The 26,756-nt window shown below is 43.2% G+C and overlaps 1 protein-coding gene across 1 annotated transcript in view; it reads left to right on the top strand.

Annotated features, from left to right (window-relative positions):
• The window catches only part of SORCS2 (sortilin related VPS10 domain containing receptor 2), a 626,507-nt gene that overhangs the window by 475,786 nt on the left and 123,965 nt on the right, over positions 1–26,756 (top strand). The gene's annotated exons all lie outside the window — the stretch shown is intronic.

Here is a 26,756-nt window from a genome sequence, read left to right as displayed (position 1 = left end):
GAGTGGAGGACCAGAAGATAGTTGTGGAAGAAGTCTCCAAAGGAGATGTTTTCTCTGACTATATTTTGTGCAGTTGTATTTACAACACTAGTTTCACTGGATGTATCTACTTCAGCATGGGCAGAAATGGTCTTTCATTGCTCAGGCTTACCTTATGCTACAAGGAAATCCCTTTATCACAGGTTTCTGCTGTGGTAATAAGATGTTGTCAGTCACATTATAGTGGCATCAGCTGTTGTTTCTTTCTGGAGAATGTCTGCTGGCAGCAGCAGCTCTTGTTCAATGTGTTGTTTCCAAGGCAAAGCCTTGAGATGCCCTTCTCATAGAGTTGGAATCCTTAGATCTCATTATTGCACAGCTTCAAAGGAATTTAGGTTACAATTCGATTGTGCTCATAAAAATGGTCAGTTGGTTAAAGAACACACTTTGAACTTGTGGCATCTCTAAAACTACACCTTTTGTGGTTCTGACTTTAAAGATTAAAGGTGACTTATGGAGTTGTTAGAAGTGGATTTCACAGAAGGCTTTGAAGAAAATCCTGGTGTAGGATTCAAAGAAGATACAAAGCTGTAATTCTTTCTTTGATGAAGTCCACCACTGTGAGGTTGGACACTCGAGTCCTCATTGTACTCTGATGGATTTCTGATAGGAGCGTGTGCTGCTCTCTCCTCTGGCTTTGTGTTTGCGTGCAGTCACTGCAGAGAATGTGACATCTCTATCCATTCTTGGTGCCAGTGTTCTCAGGGTAAACACGAGATCTTCTCAAAGCTTTGTTGTATGAATTGTGGATAAAGAAGTGCTTCTGGGCTCATCACTACAGAGGGAGGAAAATGTCTTTGTTTGGCAGTGCATTGAGAAATCTCTGCACATAGTCTGAGAATGGTGTCAGGTTGTCTTTAGTGTGGGCTTTCCCAGCTTTAATACTTTTCAATAAAGATGCAGTATTGAGTTTTGAGTACCCAGTGTGTGGCAATTAGCTAATTTTTATGTATAAGTGTAGCTTGATCAGCTTCTTCATAGCAACATCAGGGAAATGTTTCTGCAGGCTGGATAAGAGCTGATGAATGCTTGGTCATGGCTGTGCCTTCCACAAGGAATGGCACTCTTGGGAAGATACAATCATAGAATTATAGAATTGTCAGAGCTGGAAGGGACCTCAAGGGTCATCTAGTTCTATCCCCCTGCCATGGGCAGGGACACCTCACACTACATCAGGTTGCTCACAGCTGCATCTAGCCTGGCCTTAAAACCCTCCAGGAATGAGGCTTCTGCCATCTCCCTGGGCAACCTGTGCTGGCATCTTGCCACCCTCATGGGGAAGAACTTCTTCCTAACATCCAATTTGAATCTACCCATTTCTAATTTGCTTTTCACTCCCTCCAGACCTATCACTCCCTGACACCCTAAGACGACCCTCCCCAGCTTTCTTGTAGGCCTGCTTCAAATACTGGAAAGCCACAATAAGATCTCCTTGAAGCCTTTTAAATCTCTTCAACCTGAAGACTTTCTTACTGAGACTTATGGATCTTGTTCCTTTTAAAATATGAGTAAGTTAGTTGAAAAAACAACAACAACAAAACCCCCAGTAGCATTCTGACACTGGAGTTAACTTTACTGATTCTTTTGTGGCACATGCTCAGCACAAGTGCCAGAGTGCAGTCTTGTGCTTATGGCTCTGCTTAATGTTTTCCTCTGTCAGTCATACTGGCAAAGATTTTATTTCATCTCCTTTATTCACAGCTCTTTGCTATATTGGCCTAAGGTACAGCTTGAATTAAAGGGAGCATGTTGGAGAGAAGTCAAAAGAGCTTCAATTCCTTACGGGTATGAGAGCATCATGGCTTGGGTGGCATCACAACTGTAAAGTACATGCAAGAATCTGGATGCTATGTGGTTTGGAGTTTTCAGGGTGTTGGATGACAGATCTTCAGATGAGTTCAAGACGCATCATCCTGAACACTGACCACCTCAACAGCTTGATTAAAAGAATGGAAAAAAATGAAGAGTAGACTGGAGGGATATTTTTGCAATTGATGTATTTCTGTTGGGCATTTGGTGAAGGAAGATGGCAGCAGGGTAAATGGACAAGGCACATTGGGATGTGCAGGAGGATTCAGAACCTGAGTGTAGCCAAATCAGTTTTGAGAGAAATAAGGACGTGTTAGGCAGCTGGGTGGCTGGTGTGCAGCAGCTGCTGCTCGAAGGCTGTAGGAGCTGTTGAGAGGAGGAAGGGTGCTGGAGACACACCACATGTATGCTTTGAATGTTCAACACCATTTGAGAATGCAGCTGAGGATGCATCACTTCTTCAGTCCTGGCAGGTCAACAATAAATCTTTCCGGTGCGTTTCTCAAAGTGGTGTTATCAAGATCTCTTAAGTGTCCACTCTCATTCACAGCCTCTTTCACAGCTGCAGTTATCCATCCTGATGATGGCTTCTCAGGCTTTTACCTAATACCAGGGTATTAAACCCCTATCAGCATTTGATGGCAGTAATTAAGTAGAAGGCAGATCCCCAGTATTTCTTTCAGTTCTAAATGAAGTGAATTCATTTTTTTCATCTGGCATCAGGGGTAGATTTGCATATGTTTGGTTTATGTGACTAAGAAGGGAAGATAAGAGGGCCACCTAGATTGAAAGCCTGCAACTTTTTAAAGCTGTAGAGGTTATTCTCTCAAATGAGTAAAAATGGACATGGAATTTAGGTGGCAGTTGCCAATGACTTCTGGTTCACCTTGAAACTCGACTGCAGACAGAGCTGGAAGTTTTTGCATCATAATAAAGTCCATATTGTTAGACATGAGCTGCTACTGCTGGAAAGCTGCATGGTTGGGGAAATGTTGTATATTTTTTAAACCATTTTCAAGTAGGGCAATCTCATTAGGGTATCAAAAGAAATATCAAGATATGGCATGACTATGATTTATGAGCATGGAAACAGGAGAGAGTTCTCAAGAAACACTGAGTCAGACAATTTAAACTTCACACTGCATGCAAATTTTAATGGGTTGTGACTTGTACCTCTTGAGGATCCTGGCTTAGAACTAATGACTTACTCTGTAATATAAAGTATGCTGTAGGCAAATACTTGTTGAACTTGAGAATAGTTAAGTGCTTTACAACACTGATTTCAGGCTAGCAGTTGTAATATTCCCTTCCCTTAGAAACCTGTGAATCCATGATTCCCAAGGAATGAAAGAGCTCTGGCAAAACTAAGTGTTGACCTCTCAAATTCTTACTAAAAATGAATTGATCAAGGTAGACCAAAAAATGAAACTAAGCTTCACTGAAAACCTTTCTTTAGGAGATCTGGAAAGATAGGAGACTTGAAAATCATGAACTTATCATGAGCTCTTGGCAGTGAGGTCTGGCTTGTTCTGTGCTCCTGCATCCCAAGCAAATGAAACCACTGGCACATGGTCCTTCTTTCAGCAAGTGGAACCTTCTGCATCACTGTTGGTTGGCTCTATCTCAAACCTTGAGTCCAGTCCTTCAGAATGGACAGCATTTTGGTGTCAGTTTGACATTTCCCAAGTCCAATGGTTACCTGTTTCTTACTCTGTTTTTCATCAGCCTTGACCAACTTGTGCTTAAACAGATGGCTACACGTTTGTCCAAATTATCACGTTCAGGTTTTGTGTTCTTCTCAGTCTCTTCTGAGCTAATCATAATGGTAAGACTTGACCATCTAGCAGCATTGCTGTCACTCAGCCCTAGATGGTTCCTTAAGGTTTGGTCTTATTTTTTTCCCCTATGCATGCAGATGTTACCAGGTTTATGGGGGTGAGATTGTTTGAGTTGCAGCTGCTGGAACAGGCTTGTCAATCCATCAAGCTCTGGTCACTTTCTGCCATTCATTGCTGTTTCTTCATATGACATTAAGATGTTGTTGTGCCATTCAGACATGCCATGTGTGTACATGTGAAGCACAAGCCCTATGAGGAGAGGATGAGGGAGCTTGAGTTGATTAGCCTGGAGAAGAGGAGGCTGAGAGGAGACCTTATTGCTGTCTACTACTCCCTGAAGGGAGGTTGTAGCCAGGTGGGGGTTGGTCTCTTCTCCCAGGCAACCAGCGCCAGAACAAGAGGATACAGTCTCAAGCTGTGCCAGGGGAGGTTTAGGCTGGATGTGAGGAAGAAGCTCTTCATAGAAAGAAAGATTGGCCATTGGAATGTGCTGCCCAGGGAGGTGGTGGAGGCACTTGCTGCCGTGGTTTAGTTGATTAGATGGTGCTGGGTGATAGGTTGGACTTGATCTCAAAGGACTTTTCCAACCATTTCTATTCCATTTCTATTCCATTTCTATTCTTCCTTCAAAGTATTGTAGTAATGTTGTGACTACTTAGTTGTCTGTGAATTTGTGGATAGTGTTGGACACCAGCCTTTCCTGTCATCCACATCTACTGCTCTTCACACCACTGGGAGAATTCTTTATATTTGTAAAGGTTAGGTGAAGTGATACTAAATGAACAGTAAGAACAGAACACCCCAGGAGATAACCGTCACAGAGAAAGTGTCACAAGAAAGTGTTTGTGTCTAACAGAAAAAGCTATCCAAGAGATGAAATGAAATGAAGACATCAAGAGCAGAGGATGGTTCTCCCTGGTTGTCATGCTGTGTTTAAAACAGAGCCAGAAAACCCAAAACAAAACAGCATGAAATGTATCAGAGCTCTCTTCTTCACTAGGTAAAAATCTAGAGGTTTTTTTTTTTGGGTAGAGGGAACCATTTTTGGTCAAGAAGAATGAAACCACTCTGGAAACCACTCTGGAGAGACCTGAAACAGGAAGCTGGAAACGCTGCTGCTGTTGTGCTGCTTTTCAAAGGATACTCACAAATCTTCAGCCTAAAGGTCCATTGAGCATTTTTTGTATGATACAGAAGATCAAAGGTCACCAGTGTGGTGAGCTGAAGAGCTTGTCTGGAGTCTGTAGGCAAAGCAGTTTGCCCATGAGATGCCTTGAGTATTAATGAAACATTAGATTATTAAATCATTGAAGTCTTACTGAAATATTCTGATTTATGAGGCTTACAACACCTAAAATGCAGAAGTGCTTTTGATATGTGGGATAAGGATTGTCAAAAGTCTGCTAAAGCATGAGATGATGATAATAATTATGATAATGATTAATAATAATAGCAGTAATAATAATAATTACAGTAATAGCTATTATTCAGTAAGAGATGCTTCCTGCTTCATTGCAGAGATCTGTTTAGGTTTCAAAGCAGTTTATTTTCATGTTTAAATATAATCTTATTGCAGAGTTTTCTGTAGCTCAGAACATCTATAACTTCAATAGAAAAAAACAAATAATGAGCAATAACCAAAGTTTTCATTACAGTGACTTTCTGGTACTGCCAAGCTGTTCTATCTGGAAGTTGTCTGGTGTAAGACAAAATCCAGCACCAAGCTATACATCTGTACAATTTTCTTCTGTGTTTTGTTTGTTTGCTTTTGAGATTCATCCTCAGTGCTGCACTTTCTCAGTCCCTGACAACTTCTCAGTTTCCCTTTTTGGCCCTCACCCTTTGTGAAGTGCAGCATTGCCTCCCCTTTAGAGCAAAGGGATGCAGCCTGTGATTGTATCTGTAGCTTTCTTTCCCACTGCTTGTCATTCCCAGTGAGGCTGGTGAGTCTGCTGCCTAACTGCAGTTGTATTTGGGAATGAGCTCCATCATTGGCACTCAGCAGCAGAACCCAGCACCCCTTCATGGTGTGGGTTTTCTTGGTAGATGAAGGTAAACAGACTCATGAAGGTGTCTTGCTGTGTACTTGTCAGTGAGGTACTCTGAATTACAGCTCAGAAATGCTCCCTTAGCAGTTCTGTTGTGCTTCAAGGGGAAATATTTGTATGGCAAGCCCCGTAAATCAGTTTGCTCAAGTGTGTCATCCGTGATTCCTAAATTCCCAGATCTCGGCTGGGTGAAGGGGTTTATTCAGCACAATTCACTTGGGAGCTTTATAATAATCTGTCATCATCTCCCTTTGCTCCCCACCTGTCCTGTCTGACCCTTTTCTCCTGCTGATCAGCGACTTGAGATGTTTTTATTTCCTTGAATTGTGTCATTGCGGTGACTCCTCTGGAGATGGTACTGAGTTCAGGTAATCTATTACAACTCGGAGCTCCAGATGAGTGCAGAGGCAGACAGCAGGGAGTGATAGAAAATGGCATTTGGGGGAATGGAGGGTAAGCAATAAATTTTTAAACCCCAGGTGATGAAGAAGTGGGGACACCCAGGGAAAGGAGCAGCAGGACAAATATTTCTAGAAATAGGACATCTTTTCAAGCCATGGATTGGCAATGATGGCTCATGTCCTAAATCTTTGCTTTTAAACAGACACTGCATGCATAGCTTAAAAAAATGCACTGCAGTGTTGACTGTGTGAGGCTGTATTAGATTGATTTTGCTTTGATATGCATCTCCATCACTACTACATTATGGTTATGTTTTACTGCTAAGCTCATGAATTTCTTACATCAAAACTACAACCCAGAAGAATGTTTGCTTGTACTCAGCTTTTTAGTACGCCACAGCTTGCGCTAATTGAGAGTCTCTCAGTGATTTCCAAGTGCAGAATGTAAGTTTAAAGAAACAGCCATTTAGCAAGCTGGCACTGCTGACTCCTCAGGACTGTACTGACATCTTCCTGCACTTTGCAGCATATAATGTCTAAGACTGAAATCCCAGGAATGTGCTCAGCCCCGTGGTGGGATGGTGTCAGAAGGTGGGCTCAGCTGCCTTGTCACCTCCAATTTTCTGTAAGACCTGAGACTGTTTTACACAGTTTTCCCTAGGCTTTTAACCCTCTGTTTTAAATACCTGATTGCACAGTCTCGTTAAAAATAAACCAAAGCAGGAACATCTAGAGTTGTATCAACAGCAACTGCTGCAATTTAGACAGCTATCCTAGGCAAAGGGTAAACTTCATTATTTAATAGAGCTGCAGTGGCTTTCCAGCACTTTCATTTCAAGAGGATGTTACTGGTAATCAAAAAATGATTACTTGATACTCAAAGTGATAAAAGCCATTGTGTGATGTAGCTGAGTGCCTTTCAGGCAGTGAGGTAGTGGAGGGGAGGTGAAGCATTTGCTGTGCCTCCCCTCTGGGATTGTCATTGCAACAATGCCTCGAAGAAAGCAAAAAAAATTATTAGTGTGTTTTGATCTTAAACTGAAGAAACTGTTTAGTTGTAAGGGACATCAGCCGTGCTTAATCTGTAAAGACAGTGGGTATGCCTAAATGCTTCCAGCTATGAGAAACTCATTTGGCAGCCATTGGTTGCCTTCATACTCAAGCCTCCCAGAAAGCATGAATATAATTACATGCAAATCTGGAGCAGGGTGGATTTAGGTTGGACATCCAGAATAAGTTCTCTGAGGGTGGTGGAACAGCGGCACTGGTTGCCCAGGGAGGTGGTGGACTCCCTGTCCTTGGAGAAATTGAAGGTCAAGATTGATGGGGCTCTGAGCAACCTGCTCTAGTTGGGAATGCCCCTGCTTACTCTCCAGGGGTTGGACTAGATGACCTCTAGAGCTCGCTTCCAACATAGTGCATTCTGTGATTCTAAAGAGTATCTTCTAGCAGCAGAGGTGGTAGGACTGCTTTGATACCTTTACTGTGGTAACTGTTCTTAAGCATGAACTGTGCTGAGGAAGGCAAAATACATTTGCATACAAGGCTGTGAAGAGGCAGCAAATGTGCAACAGCAGGCTGAGAGATTGAGGGTGAACTAGGCACTGAATCTTGGAAATCAGTGAACATATAAATGCAGGGTTTTTGCAAGAAAGAGATGATGATGCGACTCAAAATGTAATTTCAGTTCTTTACTTGACAGATGTAGATTAATATTGAATTAAAAGCTTCCTAGAATACTAATAAATATTATTTGATACATTTCAGTAAAGCCTGAGATTCTCACAGTAATGTGCAGTAAATTGCCAATCTCATTATGCTGCTCTTCCTGAGAAGAGAGCAGGCAGTGATTGTAATGCAAATTGTGGAAAACTTCAGTATTAGCTGGGAAGGTGCTGTTTAGATTCTGTGATTCTTATTTCTCAGATAGATAAACTACTGCATTGACTTCAAAAATAAACACTCTTGCAGAGTTTCCATGCCTCTTGTATGTTAGGTTAAAGTGCTAAATCTTTTTTCCCCTAACTGGCATGGTTGTTCAATGTATCACAGTATCACAGTATAACTTAAGGTTGGAAAGGACCTTGAGGATCATTGAGTCCAACCTATCAACACAGACCCCATAACTAGACCATGGCACCAAGTGCCACATCCAATCTCCCTTTGAACACCTCCAGGGACGGTGATTCCACCACCTCCCTGGGCAGCACATTCCAATGACAAATGACTCGCTCAGTGAAGAACTTCCTCCTCACCTTGAGTCTAAACCTTGAGGTGAGAGCAATGTGATTTCCTTTCCATGGAGAGATACAGAGCAGTGTTCTTGTCACTGTTTGGGGATGGTGCCTTTTAGAAAAAAAACAGAGTTGAGTCTTCAAGGAGGACCAGGAAGGTCCAGGGATGGACTGTGAAAGTGTAAATTGTTTATTCCATTCCATAATTCTGCTATCTCGTTATAAGGAGGCTGTATTGAATTTCTCTTTTGTCCCTCCTTTCGGCTCTCCAGAGGGAGTCCTTACCTGGTATCACAATATCACTAAGGTTGGAAGAGACCTCAAGGATCATTGAGTGCAACCTGTCACCACAGACCTCATGACTAGACCATGGCACCAAGTGCCACGTCCAATCCCCTCTTGAACACCTCCAGGGACGGTGACTCCACCACCTCCCTGGGCAGCACATTCCAATGACGAATTACTTTCCATGAAGAACTTTCTCCTCACCTCCAGCCGAAACCTCCCCTGGTGCACCTTGAGACTGTGTCCTCTTGTTCTGGTGCTGATTGCCTGGGAGAAGAGACCAACCCCTTCCTGGCTACAACCACCCTTCAGGTAGTTGTAGAGAGCAAAGAGGTCTCCCTTGAGCCTCCTCTTCTCCAGGCTAAGCAACCCCAGCTCCCTCAGCCTCTCCTCACAGGGCTGTGCTCAAGGCCTCTCCCCAGCCTTGTTGCCCTTCTCTGGACACGTTCAAGTGTCTTGATGTCATTCTTAAACTGAGGGGCCCAGAGTAATGTGGGGGAGAAGCCTGTTGGTAGCCTTCAGAGACCTGACTAATTTTTCCTGTGTAATTTCAACTTGTTTAGGCCTAATGGAAGGGAGGCATGGTGGGGCGGGGGAGAAAAGGAGGAATGGGGCTTGTGGTTTAGTCTGGTTGGGGGAAGGTTTTGTGGTTTTTTGTTTTTTTTCATGTATCCTGTATATGTATTAAGTATAAAAGATTTGCAAGCATTTGGTGACAGCACTGGCACAGGCTGCCCAGGAGGGGTTATGGAGTCTCTGGAGATATTCAAAACCCACATGGATGTATTCCTGTGTGATGAGGTATAGGTGATCCTGCTCTGGCAGAGGGGTTGGATTTGATGAGCTTTCAAGGTCCCTTCCAATCCCTAGCATTCTGTGATTCATGAGTTCTGTGTTTTCCTGTATAATTTTGAATACAATTTCTGTATTTCTCTCCAATTCCAGGAGAGCTTCTTTATTTTATTTTCTCTGGGAGTAAAATTATTTCTGTCTGCTCTTTAAATGAAGACATCTTTCCTCTCTATTCTCCTGTTCTGCAATTTTCTGCAGTGGCTGCTTACACTGAAGAAGTGGGAGGCAAGGTGATGTGGCATGGCTTTCTGGGCTCCCTGACACCTCTTTTTGGCCTTAGTGTCTCTAGATGTCTCTAGACTGGCCAAGAAGGCCAATGGCATTCTGGCCTGGATCAGGAATAGTGTGGCTGTCAGGAGCAGGAAGTCATTCTGCCCTGTACTAATTAGGCCACACCTTGAGTCCTGTGTCCAGTTCTGGGTCCTTCACTTTAGGAAAGATGTTGAGTTGCTGGAAGGTGTCCAGAGAAGGGCAACAAAGCTGGGGAGGGGTCTGGAGCACAGCCCTGTGAGGAGAGGTTGAGGGAGCTGGGGTTGCTTAGCCTGGAGAAGAGGAGGCTCAGGGGAAGACCTTCTTGCGGTCTACAGCTACCTGAAGGGTGGTTGTAGCCAGGCAGAGGTTGGTCTCTTCTCCCAGGCAACCAGCACCAGAACAAGAAGACACAGTCTCAGGCTGCGTCAGGGGAAGTTTAGGCTGGATGTTAGGAAGAAGTTCTTCATAGAAAGAGAGATTGTCCGTGGGAATGTGCTGCCCAGGGAGGTGGTGGAGTCACCATCCTTGGAGGTGTTTAGGAAGAGCCTGGATGGGGTGCTTGGTGTCATGGTTTAGTTGATTAGATGGTGTTGGGTGATAGGTTGGACTCGATCTCTAAGGTCTTTTCCACCCTACTTAATTCTATTCTGTTGTAGGTTGGTCCTGACTTTCCCACTGAGCTGTCATGCCGGAGCGGTGATCCCCACTGCTGCTCCGGCAGTCGTGGGTAGCAGCGCATGTGTCAGAAGCGTGACTTCCCCTTGGTGTGTGCACTACATAATGAAACTGTCTTCATGTCTGGGGTGGATTCCCATAGCAACAGCAACGTGTTTGCTGAAAGGTTAATTACAGTCATGGTGGTAAATGAAGAGCTACAGGAGCTGCATGGTGACTAATCCCATCTACCTGTGCCTGCTGCTGGGCTGATGTTTGGTTTAGGAAGGCAGATCAGGCCTGGGGATTCTGAATTATGCAGCCCACAAAGCAGCACCTTTTACAAGGGAATTTTGTCACTGTTACTTTTGTCAGATTCAGGCTAAGGACACAGTCCAGAGGGCTTCTCCTCCAACCTCTGGTCTTGCAGGTGCATCTGCAACACCTCCAGTACTGAAGCGGGCTTGCAGAAAGGATGGAGATGCAGTGACAGGACCAGGGGCAATGGCTTCAAACTAGAGAAGGGCAAATTCAGCTTGGATGTTAGGAACAACTTTCTTACTGTCCAGGTTAGTGGTTGAGACCCCTTCTGTGGAGATATTCAAGGTAAGGCTAGACAGGGCTCTGGGCAACCTGATCTAGTTGAGGATGTCCTTGCTGACTGCAGGGAGGTCAAACTAGATGACCTTTCGAGGTCCCTTCTGACCTCTATCTTTCTATGAGGTATTTCCCTTGGCCAGCTTAGGAAATCAACATCCAAAGTTTTTAACTTGCAACTGGATGTTTTGTGAAGGATTTCTCCTGGTTCTTAAGTGCAGAAATGTAAGCAGAAATGTGTCAGCATTCATAACTGTTCTTGGGAGCAGATTAAGGAGGAGGTAAGAGCCTGAGGTTTATGAACAGCCAATGATTACCCTTTCCTCCTTGTTTGACTCCATCACCAAGAATCTGTAAAGAACTGGTACACAGACTGAAAAGTTTCAGAACAAATCTTTGCAGACTTCCTAGAGTCCATTTTCTTGGCATTTGACAACAGATATGAGACAGTGTCATCTCTGCATTAGCCCTACAAAGATACCACTGCATGATGGATGTATTGAGAGAAAACTTCTCTGAAACACTGTGGAGGGGAATCTACAGCTGTTAGCTTTCAGCTGTAACTAAACTTTTCAAGGACACAAGTGATTGAATCATCAGGTGATGTTTGATAAATACCTCTTACACTTCAGGCAGTCACTTTTCCCAGCTGCACTTGTTGAGTATCACACAATATCTCAAGTTGAAAGGGACTCAAAAGCGTCGAGTCCAGCTGCCTGCTGCTCACAGGACTACCTGCATCCAAAGATCCCTGATAGCTTTCTTAACACTGGTCACCATAGTGGATTTCTACAATCCCCTGTTGAAAGCAAAGCCTGATGCAGTGATTCTTTGCTTTCATAGTGTAAAATGTAGGTCAAATCCTTAGTAATGTCACCTGAGCAAAACACAGCAGGGAGTTTGCAGTTAATAGGCAGCCTGGGGATATATTCAGGTGTGGTGCACTGGGATACTGGTCTAGTCCCAGCATGGGTGATACCTCAAAGGGGTTTCTATTGCAGGATTCATCCATATTGCTCCTACTTTTGTGCAGGCAATGACTTTATTTACGAAGGAGTATGTGCAGGTGTGGGAGGAAAAGCAAACAGTTAAGGCAACACAATGTGTGCTGAGCTTAGCCATGCTTACACCCCTTCTCTTTCTCTTTCTTTACCTTGCTTGATTTTGTGCCCTTCAGAAAAGCATCCATCTGTCTGTAGGAAGTACTTTACTGTTTCTGCTTGACACTGCATGTGATAAATATGAACAAAATTTCACTAGGCCTGCAATGAGAAGTCAGGGGCACTTGGTGAGAGAAATATGCTCAGGAAAGTATAAAAGAACCCGAGCATATAGCATGATGGAGATTTTAGACTTTGCAAGACTGTAATCACACTTTGCAAATACACTTGCAAATTTCCTCGTGGAAGTTACTGAGAAAGTGCAGAATGTTTAAATTGGATGCAGAGGAATGTTGGAGCTGAAGTGTGTGTGTGTGTGTGTGTTTGTTTGTTTTGTACAAGAAAAGCTGTTTTGTAGAGATCGGTCTTTCAAATATATCTGCTGTGAAATGAGATGGCTTGGTGTTTATTTCTATAGTCCAAGCTTAGATCATTCCAGTGATGGATGTGAAATAGGTAGATACCATGTTTCTAGTGTGATTGAAGCCTTGGGAGATGTGATAGCTGCTCATCAGCAGAGATAGAAATGTGTTTGAAGGACATGATGGAGGTCACTTTAAAAATAGGGGGGGAAAAAAGAGTCTAAGTTCTGTCAACAACATTTGTGTGTAGCTGCTTGGTTTATACTGCAGCATTTGAGTTTGTTTAGTCTTGGGGGGAAAAAAAGAAAGAAAACCACAATAGTTAATGTGCAAAGAATGAATAAGAGGTAGATACAGGGATTTATTGTTATTTAATTTATCTTTCTCAATACCCTGTTGCTTTGCAAAGAACAGACTTAAGCCATGTAGAGGACCACAGAAACAGGCAGGAGCTGAAGGGCAGTTGCTATTAGCAGTGACTATTATTGAAATGATTTATAGTGGTCACACAGCAGCTAACTGTCACAGAATCACCAACGTTGGAAAAGACCTCAAAGACCAAGTACAACCTGTCACCACAGACTAAACCATGGCACCATGTCCAATCCCTTTTTGGACACCTTCAGGGGTGGTGACTCCACCACTTCCCTGGGCAGCACATCCCAATGGCTAACAACTCCTTCTGTGAAGAACCTTCTCCTCACCTCAAACCTAAACTTCCCCTGGTGTAGCTTGAGACTGTGTCCTCTTGTTCTGCTGTCCAGGCAGGGTGCTCTCATCCCTTGAGGATGGTGTCAGCCTGATCTTGGAGGGACATGAAGGTGAAGGGCAATGAACCTGGCATCTGCATGTGAAACAACCCCATATAAGTGAAGTAAAGCCATTGCCCAGTTCTGGTTGGATTCCTGGAAAACAAATGTAATAGCTGTGCTGGAACACTGTGGAGAAAGCACAGGGTGGGTTACTGCTTTGTGTGGGTAATGCAGACACAGTGCTGAAGTAAAGCTCTTGGACAGCTACCCCAGTGTGTGAAATCATGCCCATGCTCTGTCTCACAGTAATTTTGTTTCCAAAAGCATTCAGACTTACCCTGGGGGGACAGGATATGTCAAGCAGGGGAAAAAAAAAAAGCCTCGTAGCTGGATGCTGTTAGGATGATAGGGAGTGACTTCAAAGGCAAGGACCCTCTTCAGTAGCTCTGGCCCACAGCTCCACTTATGACCCAGACTCACAGGTGTAAGGGCAAGAAAGGGACATGCATGCTGGCTGCTAGGTAAGTTGCTGGCCTGCTGCCATCTTTGGGTAGTCTCTGCAACAGTGTTTGCTGGCCAGAGAACACATTTATGCAAATGACCAATTTGTAGACAAGGCAAGCTGAGGGGGGTTTGCCTCATCTGAGCATGCTTGGAAGATTTGCCTTGTCAATAGTAATTACTGCCTCTTCCTCCAGCCCTTGCAGGGGAATGATGCCCCAGGCTCTTCGCTGCTCACTACCTGCTGCCAAGTGGCAATTGCTTTGGTTCAATCAAACCTTAATTAAAATGTTATTGATAATTTGGCTGCAAAGAAACACTTGTTCATATTTCTTAATTGGAGGCCAAATCATGTCATCACTTACCTTAATCAGCTGAAACTTTAATAGAGAATAGCTAAAATGTATCTTGTCTTTTTTTTCTTTTGCTTTGCTGTGGAAGTGTTGGCACATTTTCACCCTGATGATTTCTGAAGGTAAAACTAACTGCTGAAAGCACAGAGTACAGGATGATGTGCAAGGACATCCAGGCATGCACATAAGATGTATATAGAGAGATAAGGCTGTACATGTAAGGTGATATAGCAATTGCTTAGTAGCTGTAGTGCAGCAAAACTCCACCATTGAAGTTCTTCTACATCTCTTTAAAGACTTTCCCCTTGACATTTGTTGTCCTGAGACTGAAGTCCATTTATGCTTCTGAACAACCAGATAAGAGCAGCAGCTTGATGATGAGTTTGATGGAGTTGGTGAGTTTGTTTCTGTGAAAAACAGTTAAGTAGAATCTGACCGGGAAAAGTATTGCTGCTGCAAGATAATATTTTACAGAGCACTCAAATTTCTTCCAATACAGATACATGAGAGAGTGATTCAGTTAACTGCAGTTGTCAATGTGCAATTTGATGTGTGTAATTTATCTTTTTTTCTTTTGGAGGGGAAAAGGACAAGCTAGTGTTTGAACTTCTAATGAAGTTTATTCAGAGCATGTCAGCACTGTCAAAAGCAGAACAGTTGTGCCCAGCGAAAGCTTTGACTGTCTTGTGGTCTGGGACATCGTTACCAGTCAGTCATACTGTGTTATTATAGACATTTTCTAACTGTTATTTTAGAAGGCACAGTTTTTAATTTGTAGAATGATTTCCCTCTTTGGACTCCATCAAAGCCTAAACATTCTGATTGCTTCCATGTTTGAGGCAAATCTCTGTAGGAGGAGATTTATTTCAGTATACATCTAGCAGATAGGGTGGGGATTTTCTGTGCTCTCATAAGTAGATTATGTAAAACCAGGCATCAAATGAGTCTCATCAGTTCTGGGTGTAGGAAGGGACAGTTTCTTTATTCTTTCTCCACCAATAATTAGCATAAAATGTCACTCCATGCTCCAATGTGCTTTTGTGATCCCTTTTTCCTTGCTGACATAACTCCAATGCACTTTATGCCTAAATCATGCTGCACGTTATCAGTATTGTACAAATCATTAACAGTCCTTGTCATTCCTCTTTCATTTGGCTGATGAGAAAGGAATTATCATCATTATCATCTTTACTGAAAAGTCTTAACAGCCAGGAAAGCAAAGAGACTTCTTCATGATTCACTGGCAGAGAGTCAGCCCCAGATAATGACAGCGCCCGGAGTAGAGCGGGGTCACTGGGGTGCAATTCTGCCTGCTGAACCGTGCTGCCTTGCTGGAAGCTGAGGTAAGACAGGATTTAATAAGAGCTGCTAGGTAGCCAGAGGCAGCTATGCTAGGAAATGAGGCAGTATTTATTGCATTTAGCTGTTGTATTTCCTTGCCAAGGAAGAGCAAGCATAAATATTCAGCTGGATTTCTAATTGTTCCTCTCCAGCTACAGGGACAGTGCAATCCATCTGGAGCTAAATCGCTGGGAGTAGGGTGGCCATTGCTGGTTGAAAGGCAGCTTCTCTTTCCTGTTCTGCTGCCTTATGCAGGGTATGCATCCAGTATAGCCATCAGATTTCTGTGATTCCTCACTGCACTAGTCCTGTTTTCCTGCTTTGAATCTCTTCAGTAGGTGACCAGTTTCTGATAAGATTTTTCAGAAGTAGTTTTGTTTCAGTTGTCATTAGACCCACATTTGAAGTAAGCAATCTGGTAGTACATCAAATGGATTTTGTGGAGTCACAGAATCACCAAGGTTGGAAGAGACCTCAGAGATCAAGTCCAACCTGCCACTACAGACTTCATGACTAAACCATGGCACCAAGTGCCACGTCCAATCCCCTCTTGAACACCTCCAGGGATGGGGATTCCACCACCTCCCTGGGCAGCACATTCCAATGGCTAACAACTCTCTCTGGGAAGAACTTTCTCCTCACCTCCAGCCTAAACTTCTCCTGTCGCAGCTTGAGACTGTGTCCTCTTGTTCTGGTGCTGGTTGCCTGGGAGAAGAGACCAACCCCCTCCTGGCTACAACCTCTCTTCAGGTAGTTGTAGAAAGCAATAAGGTCTCCCCTGAACCACCTCTTCTCCAGTTCACACTAGCCTTCAGTGTTACAGTGAATAACACGGTCACTGATATGTGCAGAAACAAAGAGCTGAAGACAAGGATATGCAGACATCAAGCACTAGAGGATGGGTTGAAAAGTAATTGTTTTGGTTCTTTCTGTCTTCTGCCTTTTGTGGTGCGTCCATGTGTGGAAGGGAAGGATGGATGAAAGCAAGTGTGACTTGAGGGGGTTGTGCATGTGTCAGTTTTGGACTATGAAAGCATGAAATTCCGTTACTCAAGACGTGGGCTATGGAAAGAAAAGGACTCATTTCTTTTACTGTCAGCAGCTCTCTCTAAAGCTTTGCAAAGTTTGTCAGGAAGACTTTGTTTTACCTCATCCCAGCTATACAAATGAGTCATTTTTATTGTCTCACTGATTTAAACCAATTATTCCTCTCTGAAAGTATCGCTGTTCCGTCTTTTCCTTCACTCTTCTGATCACTGTAATTTCAGGAGCTCATGTTCATTTATTATCTTGTGTGTTAGCCTGTCTGTTTTCAGGCCTAAGCCCATTTCAGCCCACCTAAACAGTATACAGAAGTTTTTCCTTCTTAGTTTTATTATCTAAATTCTGTGATATTTGAAATGTGAAGCATACGTGCCCTGCCTTGGGCTCATCTGATGTAATTCGTGTTTTCTTTGTGATTTTGTGTTACCAGCTAAAACCAGATGAGGAAAAAAATGTCATTGATGTGAGCATCATTGGCCATGAAAGCAAAAATGGGATCCAGAATTGATGTCCTCTTTGTAGTCTTAACAGAAATCAAGACCAGGCTAAGAAAAAGATGGTCAGGCCCAAAGGATCTTTTTACATTTTCAATGATTGCAACAAAAGCACCATAAATAATAGGGATAGAAACCAGTAATCTGCCAAATATTTTTCCTCAGGAAATCACATTGCTTTGCCATCAGTACAGTCTCTTATTCTGTACCAGCTGCACTACTTGTAAAGCAAAGCTATGCTAGGTATAATGATAGCTTTGCATAAATGCCTCCTATTTATCCTGGTACTTAAAGATAGAACCAGAGAATTGTTAGGGTTGGAAGGGACCTCAAGGATCATCTAGTTCCAAACCCCCTGCCATGGGCAGGGACACCTCACACTAGATCAGGTTGCTCAGAGCCATATCCTGCCTTTATAAGCCTCCAGGAATGAGGCTTCCACCACCTCCCTGGGCAACCTGTGCCAGTGTTTCACCACCCTCATGGTAAAGAACTTTCTCCTAACATCCGATCTGAATCTACCCATTTCTGTTGTTGTTCTATTCCCCCTCATCCTATCCCTACTTGACACCTTGAAAAGTCCCTCCCCAGCTTTCTTGTAGGCCCCTTTAAGATACTGGAAGACCACAATAAGGTCTCCTTAGAGCTTCTCTTCTCCAGGCTGAATAGTTGTAACTCTCCGTCTGTCTCCATAGGATAGGAGCTCCAGCCCTCCACTCACCCTCGTGGCCCTTCTCTGGGCACATTCCAGCATGTCCAGATCCTTCTTGGAATAGGGGCTCCAGAATAGGGGCTTCTATTATTAGTGCTTGACACACTGGTGTCTCATCATCTTTTAACCAACATGACATAAAAGTATCAGCAAACCTATTGAGTCTCCATAATGTACCTTTCTGCAAAAGATAAGCCTCTCAAGTGTCTACCATATTGAAAGAGAAAAGCTGAAGAGGATTATGAAGTTGTGCATGGTGGTTTGGATTTGTGTAGCTGAAAACTTCCAAGGACTTTGTATAGTGAAATTTTCTCCTCAAAGAAATTATCTTGCTTGAATTCTTTCCAATCCCAAAAGGCCATGTAGCTATGTGTCAGATAATACAGCATCCAGGTAGTTTAGTCCTTGACAAGCCTGGATATGTGTGTCCCATGGTGAAATGAAGTAGATGAAATCAAGTAACTATCCTACTAGTGCTGTAGTTTGAGATCAAACCAGAGTTGCCCAAAATTGTGATAGGAGGTTTGTGGCAGGATAGCATCTCAAGCTGTGGGCCAGAGCAATCCAATCTGCCAAATTCCTGTTATGGTCTAAGCAACAATTTGTTTCTTGACTGGTTGTGAGAATAACATCTTAAAACAGGATCAGCAGGGGAGATATTTATTTAAGGGGAGATATTTATTCAGTCATATTTGTTTTTGCCATCTGCTGGGGGCTGGGACCTGCTTTTATCTGTTTGTGATGCGGTGTTTAACTTGCAGCTGACAGATAGAAGCCTTTTCAGTAACTCCTCTTCTCCTACACTTGATACTCAGCCATGTGTTCATGTTCCAATAGCCACATTCTTTCCCAATGAATCAGAAATACACATCTTCCAGCGACAGGTTTTTACAGCAGTGATTGCCTGCCTGAGCCACTTATCCGCTGTACAACTCTCTACTGAAAACATTTCACACTTCCCTGAAATAATCATAACTGAAAGAGAAGAGAATTAAACATTTCCGAAGTTCTAGAGAACGGTGGCAGCAGCAGGCAGAGGAGCTTTCCTTCTGCTCTTCCTTGTGAAGGTGTTTACTTTCCTCCAAAGGTTTGTTTCCTTTTCAAATCTGGCCTCTAGCTGGAAGTTTGGTTTACATAATTGATTTTTTGGCAGGGAAACTATAGCTGACATGCCTAATGTATACTTCAGGCATCTGCTCTTTGATAGTAAGTCCTGCTAGAACATTTCAAAGCCTTGCCTTTCCTTTACCATATGGCTGTATGAGTTTTCAAGAGAACTTTTAGATTTTGAACCTGGCTTCAGGTTCTCTCAGTCCAATCAGTTTGGTTGTGAATTCTGAGCAAAGTGTTGGGAAAACAGGTGATTGTGGTGGGATGGGACACGCTGCCCGGTGGGACACGCTTGCCTGGTGGGGACGCCCTGCCGGGGTGTTCCTTATAATGTGTATTAACACTTAAAAGAGTTCTAGTGACCTGTTTCATGATGGACTGGTTTTCTTAGTACTACCTGATTTGGAGAGTTTGTGGCAGGGAATAGAATAGACCAGGTTGGAAAAGACCTTTGAAGATCATTGACTCCAACCTATCACCCAACACTATCTAATCAACTAAACCATGGCACCAAGTACCCCATCCAGTCTCCTCCTCAACAGCTCCATGATGGTGACCCCACCACCTCCCTGGGCAGCCCATTCCAATGTCAATTCACTCTTTCCCATTAGTTTTACATTTACTAGTAACTGCCTTTAAGGGTGCTTGGCTTCCTGCTCTCTCTGCCTCCTCCATGTGGAGGCTCCTTTAGAGCCTGTAGCATCAGAAAAAAATCATTGTTTACACAGTATTTTAATTTGCCTTTGCTTGGGGGCAGAGTCAGTGTTAATCTCTGCACCAAGCAAGGAATTCCCTTCCTGTTTGTTTTATTTTACTCTTTTAAGCAGAGAATTGTTTCCCAAAGGCTGTTCCCTTGTTGTACTGTCTGATATTTCTGTGCCTTGCTTTTCAATATAAAGTAGAAGTGAGATCAAGAGAGGATAGTGAGCTTTTTGGGGTAAAAATCAGGGACAGCTGCAAGGCATATTTTCCAGCCAAAGAGGATCACTTATCATCTGTGCTGCTAAGAGCCATGGGGCAGCTTATGTCTCCATACATGCCTTTGCAGAAAAAAAAAATTAAAGATAACCAAAGATACTCAGAAGCATTCTTTTAATCCTGCCCATTACACCAGACATGCCTGAGAACTGAATAGAAGAGTTTAGAGAACGTGGTGCTATAATAAATAAACATATTTGGCTGTGGGTAAAGCTGAGTGGACACATCTCCCTCCAGAGATGAATAACACAGCCCTGTGTGGTAGCCAGGGGGACCACTTAAAAGTGACCTATGCTTCTTGCAGCCCCCACAAGATATTAACAACCGCCTTTAATGCTTATGTAGCACTTTCCCAATGTTTAGCTGGATTTCTGGAGGCTTGTTACTTAAAGGCTTCTGGGGACATAAACCAGAAGAATAACTGAACTTCATTGCAATAAAAAATGCCCACACACAAAAAAAAAGCAGCACATGGTGCTCCCTGCCTTAGCCTCCAGCTCTGCAATAAGGGCATGGTAAAGAATAAACAGCACAAGGGCAGAGCCACCCTCCTCCTTATGGACATGCCCTAGGACAGGAGCACTCATAACAGGAACAAAGGCAGACGTGGGTCCTCTCAAATTTGAGTTTCACCAAATATTGCTTGTTCTGTACATAGCATGCACCAAGTCATGCACTCAGCAATCCAACAAGGAACAGTTTCATGCAATTTGCTTTCCTAGTTGATTCCAATCATTGTTGCTGTGCATCAGCATTCTAGATGGCAGATTTCTTTTTCCTTCAGTGATTGTCCAGTCTGTTTATGAAGACGCTGAAGCATTTAGCATGTTACATTATCACAGTATTGCTAAGATTGGAAGAGACCTCAAGGATCATCGAGTCCAACCTGTCACCACAGACCCATGACTAGACCATGGCACCAAGTACCACGTCCAATCTCCTCTTGAACTCCTCGAGGAATGGTGACTCCACCACCTCCCAGGGCAGCCCATTCCAATGACAAATGACTCTCTTGGTGAAGAACTTTCTCCTCATCTCAAGCCTAAACTTCCCCTGGTGCAGCTTGAGACTGTGTCCTCTTGTTCTGGTGCTGGTTGCCTGGGAGAAGAGACCAACCCCTTCCTGGCTACAACTACCCTTCAGGTAGTTGTAGAGAGCAATTAGGTCACCCCTGAGCCTCCTCTTCTCCCGGCTAAACAATCCCAGCTCCCTCAGCCTCTCTTATGCTGTCCATTTCCTTCCTTTCGGAACCAATTATTATACAACTCCAATGTGAAGTTCACCGTCTTCCAGGTTTTGGAACTGGTGTTATTCTTTGACTTGTTTGATGTCAGGTGTTTTACTCAGATATTGAGTGTGGTATTTACAGGGAAATTGGTTTTGCAACAGAATTAGAAATTAAACAGAGCAATAAAAAGGACATCAATGCCCAGTAACTCAGTGGAGAGTGTGCCAAAGTTATACTTTTCATGAGGTTTTCCAGCAAATGTTTCTGTTTGGTGGTGGATTCTCATAGCAGAGCTCATTGGGGAAGAGCTTGGTGGTTTTGTTTTCATCATTCATGTCCTTCATATCAAGTGCTTCACATCCTGCTGGCTGACTGAGGGGACTACCTGGCCACTGCTGATTTCTTTTACTTGATTCTTTCCCTTGCTATTCTAAAATGGTTTTAAAGTTAAGGATGTGATCTGCTCAGTAACTTCAGGTCTTGTCTATCGCTTTTCTGTACCAATGAATTTTCCTTTGGAATTTCAGGGGAAAAAAAGATAGGTTTACACTTTTAAATCTATCCTAAAAATAACTTTGCAGTTCTCTTCCCTCCTGCTTTTATGAGTACTTGTGAGATGGAACCTTATTTTATTTATTCAGTCTAGGTGTCTTTTTTTTTTCCCCTGCCACCTTGATTATTAATGTGGAATGGCAGCAACTTCTTCTCTCAGAACGTATCTGCACGTGATGTGGTGGCAGTCATGCAATCTGCCTGATGGCATGGACTGATTAGACAAGCAGGTGCTCAGATTGATTACATAAACCAGCTTCCCTTCTGCAAATAGCTGTCATTAAGGGGCAAATGGTGCTAGTTTAATTCCAAAGTCACTCCATTAGAATGTATGGAATACCTTTGGATTTTTTGGTGAGGTGTTCAGTGAAGAGTTCAAATGGCAAACTTGGCAGCCTAATCTGTTGGGTATCTGTGATGGGTTATGCCCATCCTGTAAACAGGGTGGGAGGGCTTGCGAGTGCTTTGCCCTCGCTGCAGAGCGTTTTCCCCCTGGGAAACTGAGTCTGTTCCTCTCCCCCCTCCCTGCCTAGCTAGGGTATAAAAGGGAGGACGTTGCAGCCATTAGCTCTTCTTGGCTCCTGCCTTTTCTAGAGGAGAGCTACTGCAGCTGCCTTCCTGCTCCTCTGCCACGTGATTAGGGCTGATCCTTCTCCCTGCTGCCTCAACACTTCTTCAGTCAGACTGGTTCTGTATTCTTGATTTTGTTTTTCCCTCCCATCCATCCTTGTTCCTTGCCCTTGTGAACCTTATCTGTTATTGTTTTATATATATTGTTTAAAGAAAACTTTTTTACTTTGCTTGGTGGATTTGCTCCTTCCCTTTCTTTTTTTCCCCTCTCTGTTGGGAGGAGGGGGGAACAGGGGAGGGATTCTCAGCCTTGCCCCCATCTGAGCTCTTGAGTCCCAGTTGAGGCTCAAACCACTCCAGGATCTCACTGTATTATTTTTTTCCCTAGGTGTTCTAAAGCCAGGTAGGATGTTTTGGGGTGATTGTGCAGAGGTCGTTATCTGAGATGTAGATCAAAGCAAGGAACTATCCACAGTGGATTTTCTGTGTGCTTGCTTGTTTGCTGGAAAGAGTGGGAATGTCAGGTCTTTCAGGTATTTCATTTTGTTGATGTCATTAATGATACTAAAAAATTGCTTGCAAATAGACCCCAGGTGAAAAATGATGGTGTGCTTCAGGAGTACCATTTATTTGCCACAGCAACCTCTGCAGTTCCTACTGTGGGTAATGCACTTGCTTGACAGCTGCAGCCCTTTCTTCAGTTGAAATATGATTCCATTAATGTAGAGATGCATTGAGGTTACTTGGATACTAATGGTGTCCCAGTATCTCCTGATAAGACCTGAAGTACTCCTTCATCCTCCCCCAGGAAATTCATTTGCTGTGGTGTTGACTAGGGATGTGTTAGGGTGACTCTCACCAGCCCTCCTTGCTCTTTGGATTGTTCTGCTTCGTGAAATAAACTGCATTTTACAGCCAAAGCAGAACACAGGCAGTGAACCCTAATCTAGGAAATGGTTTTTCTGTAACAAGTACAGGCAGTGTAGTATTGAAGAGATAATTAGTTGAGATCTGGTGAAAATCCAGCAAGGCTGAAAAATGATGCCAGGGTACAAGAGACATGAGAAATGTCACTGCTAGCACGTGCGGTTCCAGCAGGGATGCTCTCATCAGAGACTTGTAGTGGTCTCTTTGAGCCTTCAAAGGTATGAATCTGTGAGGGATTATTATAGCTAGGAAAAATACAGCAAATGTTCTGTGGTTTTATGTTAAGTAAGCGCTTGTAAAATTGTTTGCTGTCAATAATTTAATGCATAACTTACTCAGCTGTTTACATATGGGTTGTAGCCTGCCTTTTGGATCAAATCCTCCAGCAAATGGCAGCCTCATAACAGATACATTTGAGCACTCTCTGGTGCTAAGAGTTAACATTAAGGCACGTAGCAAAACATTTTGTGATTTCCTTGCAGGGCTTCATTGTCTTTTTGGTGTCACAGGAGGAGAGATAAAGGCTTCTATCATTCAGGCCTTTCAGTTACTTGACTTTCTGAAGCATGCCCTGTATTTGAGTAGCAGCACTGCTTAATGCTATCACATTGCAGTCCAAGTTCATTGCACTACAGAGGAGAATGTCATGATTTGAGCACAGCTGAGTTGATTCTGTTGTCTAATCTGTAAATTCACAACCTGCTGTACAAGTGATAGCTTATCAAAACTTGATTAAGAGGTAGGAACTGGCGAGGCAGGATAGGAATCTCAAATACTACACCTTTGGAAGTCTCACTTGGAAACTCTGGTGGCAAAGAGCTGATAGCAATAGGTTGCTATCACAAAGGCTTGGACAGGTCCAGCGAAGAGCAGTGGTGCACATCTGTGTCAGCTGTTTATCAGCAGTGATACCTGCCTCTCAATTTCACTTATCTCTGGGGTTCCATTGGTATGTCCTACCTTCAAAACACAGACTAAATGTGTCCATTGCACACACAGAGCTCACTGCGGAGTTCACTGTCTTGTGTGATGCTGAGTTGGAAAGCTGCTGATGGAGGATCTGTAGGGGAGGGGTGAGATTCAGAAGAGAAAAAAACATTTTACTAGATCCTAACTCTTGACTCTAATGAATGTTGATTGACTGTGTAACTTGTAGGTAGGTTTGAGTTGGAATAAATGTCAGATGTGATTCAGCTCACACAGCAGTGTGAAAAGCACTGCTACTGCTCTGAGCAAACCTGACAGCCCAACTTTCTTAAAGGCCTGCTCTGTCTTGCTCATTTGTTCTCTCTTTTTAATGAAGCTTTTAATAATTGACACTTCCCTAACAAAAGGTAACATAGGTCATTCTATTGAACAGAATATTCTCCCACCACAGCTGTAATCTGAGATCAAAACCTATTCCTTCTCTTTCATCTGGTGGCAAGGATGAGTTGCTGCTCGTAAGAGCAGTGTGGTGTTCTGAAGTGCTGTCTCCAGACTGCAGGTGCTTGCTGTTCATGGCTCACATTGAGAGCAGGCATTTAACTGCCATAAATATCAACAGAGAATCTATATAAATATGAAATGGAGAAATGTGTGGTATTAAGTTCTTGAGTGAAACAGAAAATGCACTGCATTAATACCCAGCTCTGCAACAGGCTTCACATTGCCAGAATCCTTTTGGGAGTGGATTGGGGGTGGGGGGTGGGAGAAGAGATAAATTGCTTAGTGCCTGTTATTGAGATCAGATTTTCAAGAGCTTAGAGTACCAAGTTATGACATAATTGGAAAATGTGCTGCTGGGGTCACAAGAGGAGCTGCTGCATGTTCAGCACCTCTGAAAACCACGTCTCTATTGATGTGCTCTGACAGAAGGTGAGGTTTTCTGAATGCTGGGCTTTGGTTTTCTCCTCTCACAACCCAGAGAGGGATGATAATGCTTTTCCCTTGTACTTCATTCTCTTTGCTTTTTTACATTACAAATCATGGTCAGGATCTGTCTCCCGCACTCTCTGCTCGTATTTTCTGATCTGCTGTGGTCAGTACAGAGTCACAGAAATATTTACAAGTCCTTCAGATCCTTCTGTTGTATTTCAGCCTTCTGGGGCAGGATCACACTGCTTTTAATTCTTGGAGATTGCTGACAAGACCAGTATGTGACCACTCAAAGTTAGATTTGTTTCTGACAGGAAAAGGAGCGAGACAGGTTGGGTTGAAAAAAGACGCCTTTCCCTCCAAGGGCAATTGAGAAACATGCAAGAGCAGGGAGAGAAAGAATGAGCAGGAGCAGAAAGTTGTAGGAGACTGAGATTCCTTTTAACAACTGATTCAGGAAGCAACTGTCATGGCAATAATTCAGCTATGCTGAACCAAGCCACCTACAGTGCTGCTCCTTGCTGAAGGTTGGGATATGTATTAATTCAGCTTTGTAATGAAAATGGAGAAATAAATGTGTCTGCGTGGCAGGGAGCTGGACTGAACTGCAAAGAGCCACTACTGAAATGTTAAAAAGGGTTGTCCCTGTCAAAAGGTGTGAGTTCTGCTCTGCATGTAATTAAACAACAGGACTGATAGATAGCAGAGAGATGATGAAGAAGGAAAAAGGCACCTGTATTGTTCTCAGGTAAGACTGAGATTCAGTTTGTATCTGTGCTTGTTGCAGAAGACAAGGCAAACAGGATCCAGCTTGGTGAAAACTGAGTTATTTACCTATAGAGTAGGAATTGAGAAGAAAAATCTTTTCTATTGTTGGCATTCAGAATTTGGAATTAAATGGTGGCTGCTGTGATTCTGCCTTTTCTTCAGACTGGTGTGACTGCCGCTGGTCTATGAGCTAGCTGTCAAGGGGAAACAGAGTGCTAATAGAGGTGTTAACTGTTCACACTGAGTTGAGCACCTCTTGATAATAGGGAAGTCACAGAATACTGGTGTGCTGTAGAGGATAAACCAAGGCCTAAATTCTTACACCTCTGAAAACCAAGACACTCATCATTAATTGTTTTGCTTCAACAGATGGTCACAGCAAACCTGCAGCCTTCTCTGCCTAAGGAAGGATTGCTTATTTCACTATAACACTTCATATAGTAAAGTGGCAAAGCCCTGTACAGAACCCTGTCTCCAGCTCTCTGTTTTTGAGAAGGTCAAATTCTATCTGGGCTTAATACCTTTAGCCACACTTTTTACACTGGCAAATGTGGTTGAGCCAGATTTTGTAGCAAGGGATTTTACTTCTCAGGGTAAAGATTCAAATCTGTTAGACTGATCTGCTGCAGATTTAATGCTCCTCATATTTCTATCTGTCACTTCTGGAGGGAACTATTAATTGGGTGAGTGGAGGTTACATTTGCTGTGTACAAAATCTGCTTTGGTACTTCTTTTGACAGCACAGATGATGTTTGTCTTTCTCCTCTGTGCTGGTTGTTTCCCTGTTCCCTGTACTATTTTGATCTGTGCTATGTCCATCACAACAAAAGTTTTATGTTAAAGGGTCAAAGTGCCAGCGTGGCAAAGGAGAAGAAACCCACACAGGATGAAACCTGTGTGTTTTCATTGGGGATTGTGTGTTTGTCTTGTTTGTGTGTTGTTTGGTTGCTTGGGGTTTTGCTGTTTATTTGTTTTGTTGGTTAGTATTTTGATTGTTTTGGGGTTTTTTGTGGTGGTGTTGGTTTGGTTTTTTAGGAG

The sequence above is a fragment of the Melanerpes formicivorus genome, unplaced genomic scaffold (genome assembly GCF_026170545.1).
Source record: "Melanerpes formicivorus ecotype bairdi unplaced genomic scaffold, bMelFor1.0.p_v2 SCAF_18, whole genome shotgun sequence".
NCBI lineage: Eukaryota > Metazoa > Chordata > Aves > Piciformes > Picidae > Melanerpes > Melanerpes formicivorus.
Note: the sequence above shows the minus strand (reverse complement) of the source record. Positions and strands in the feature narration are given on the sequence as shown.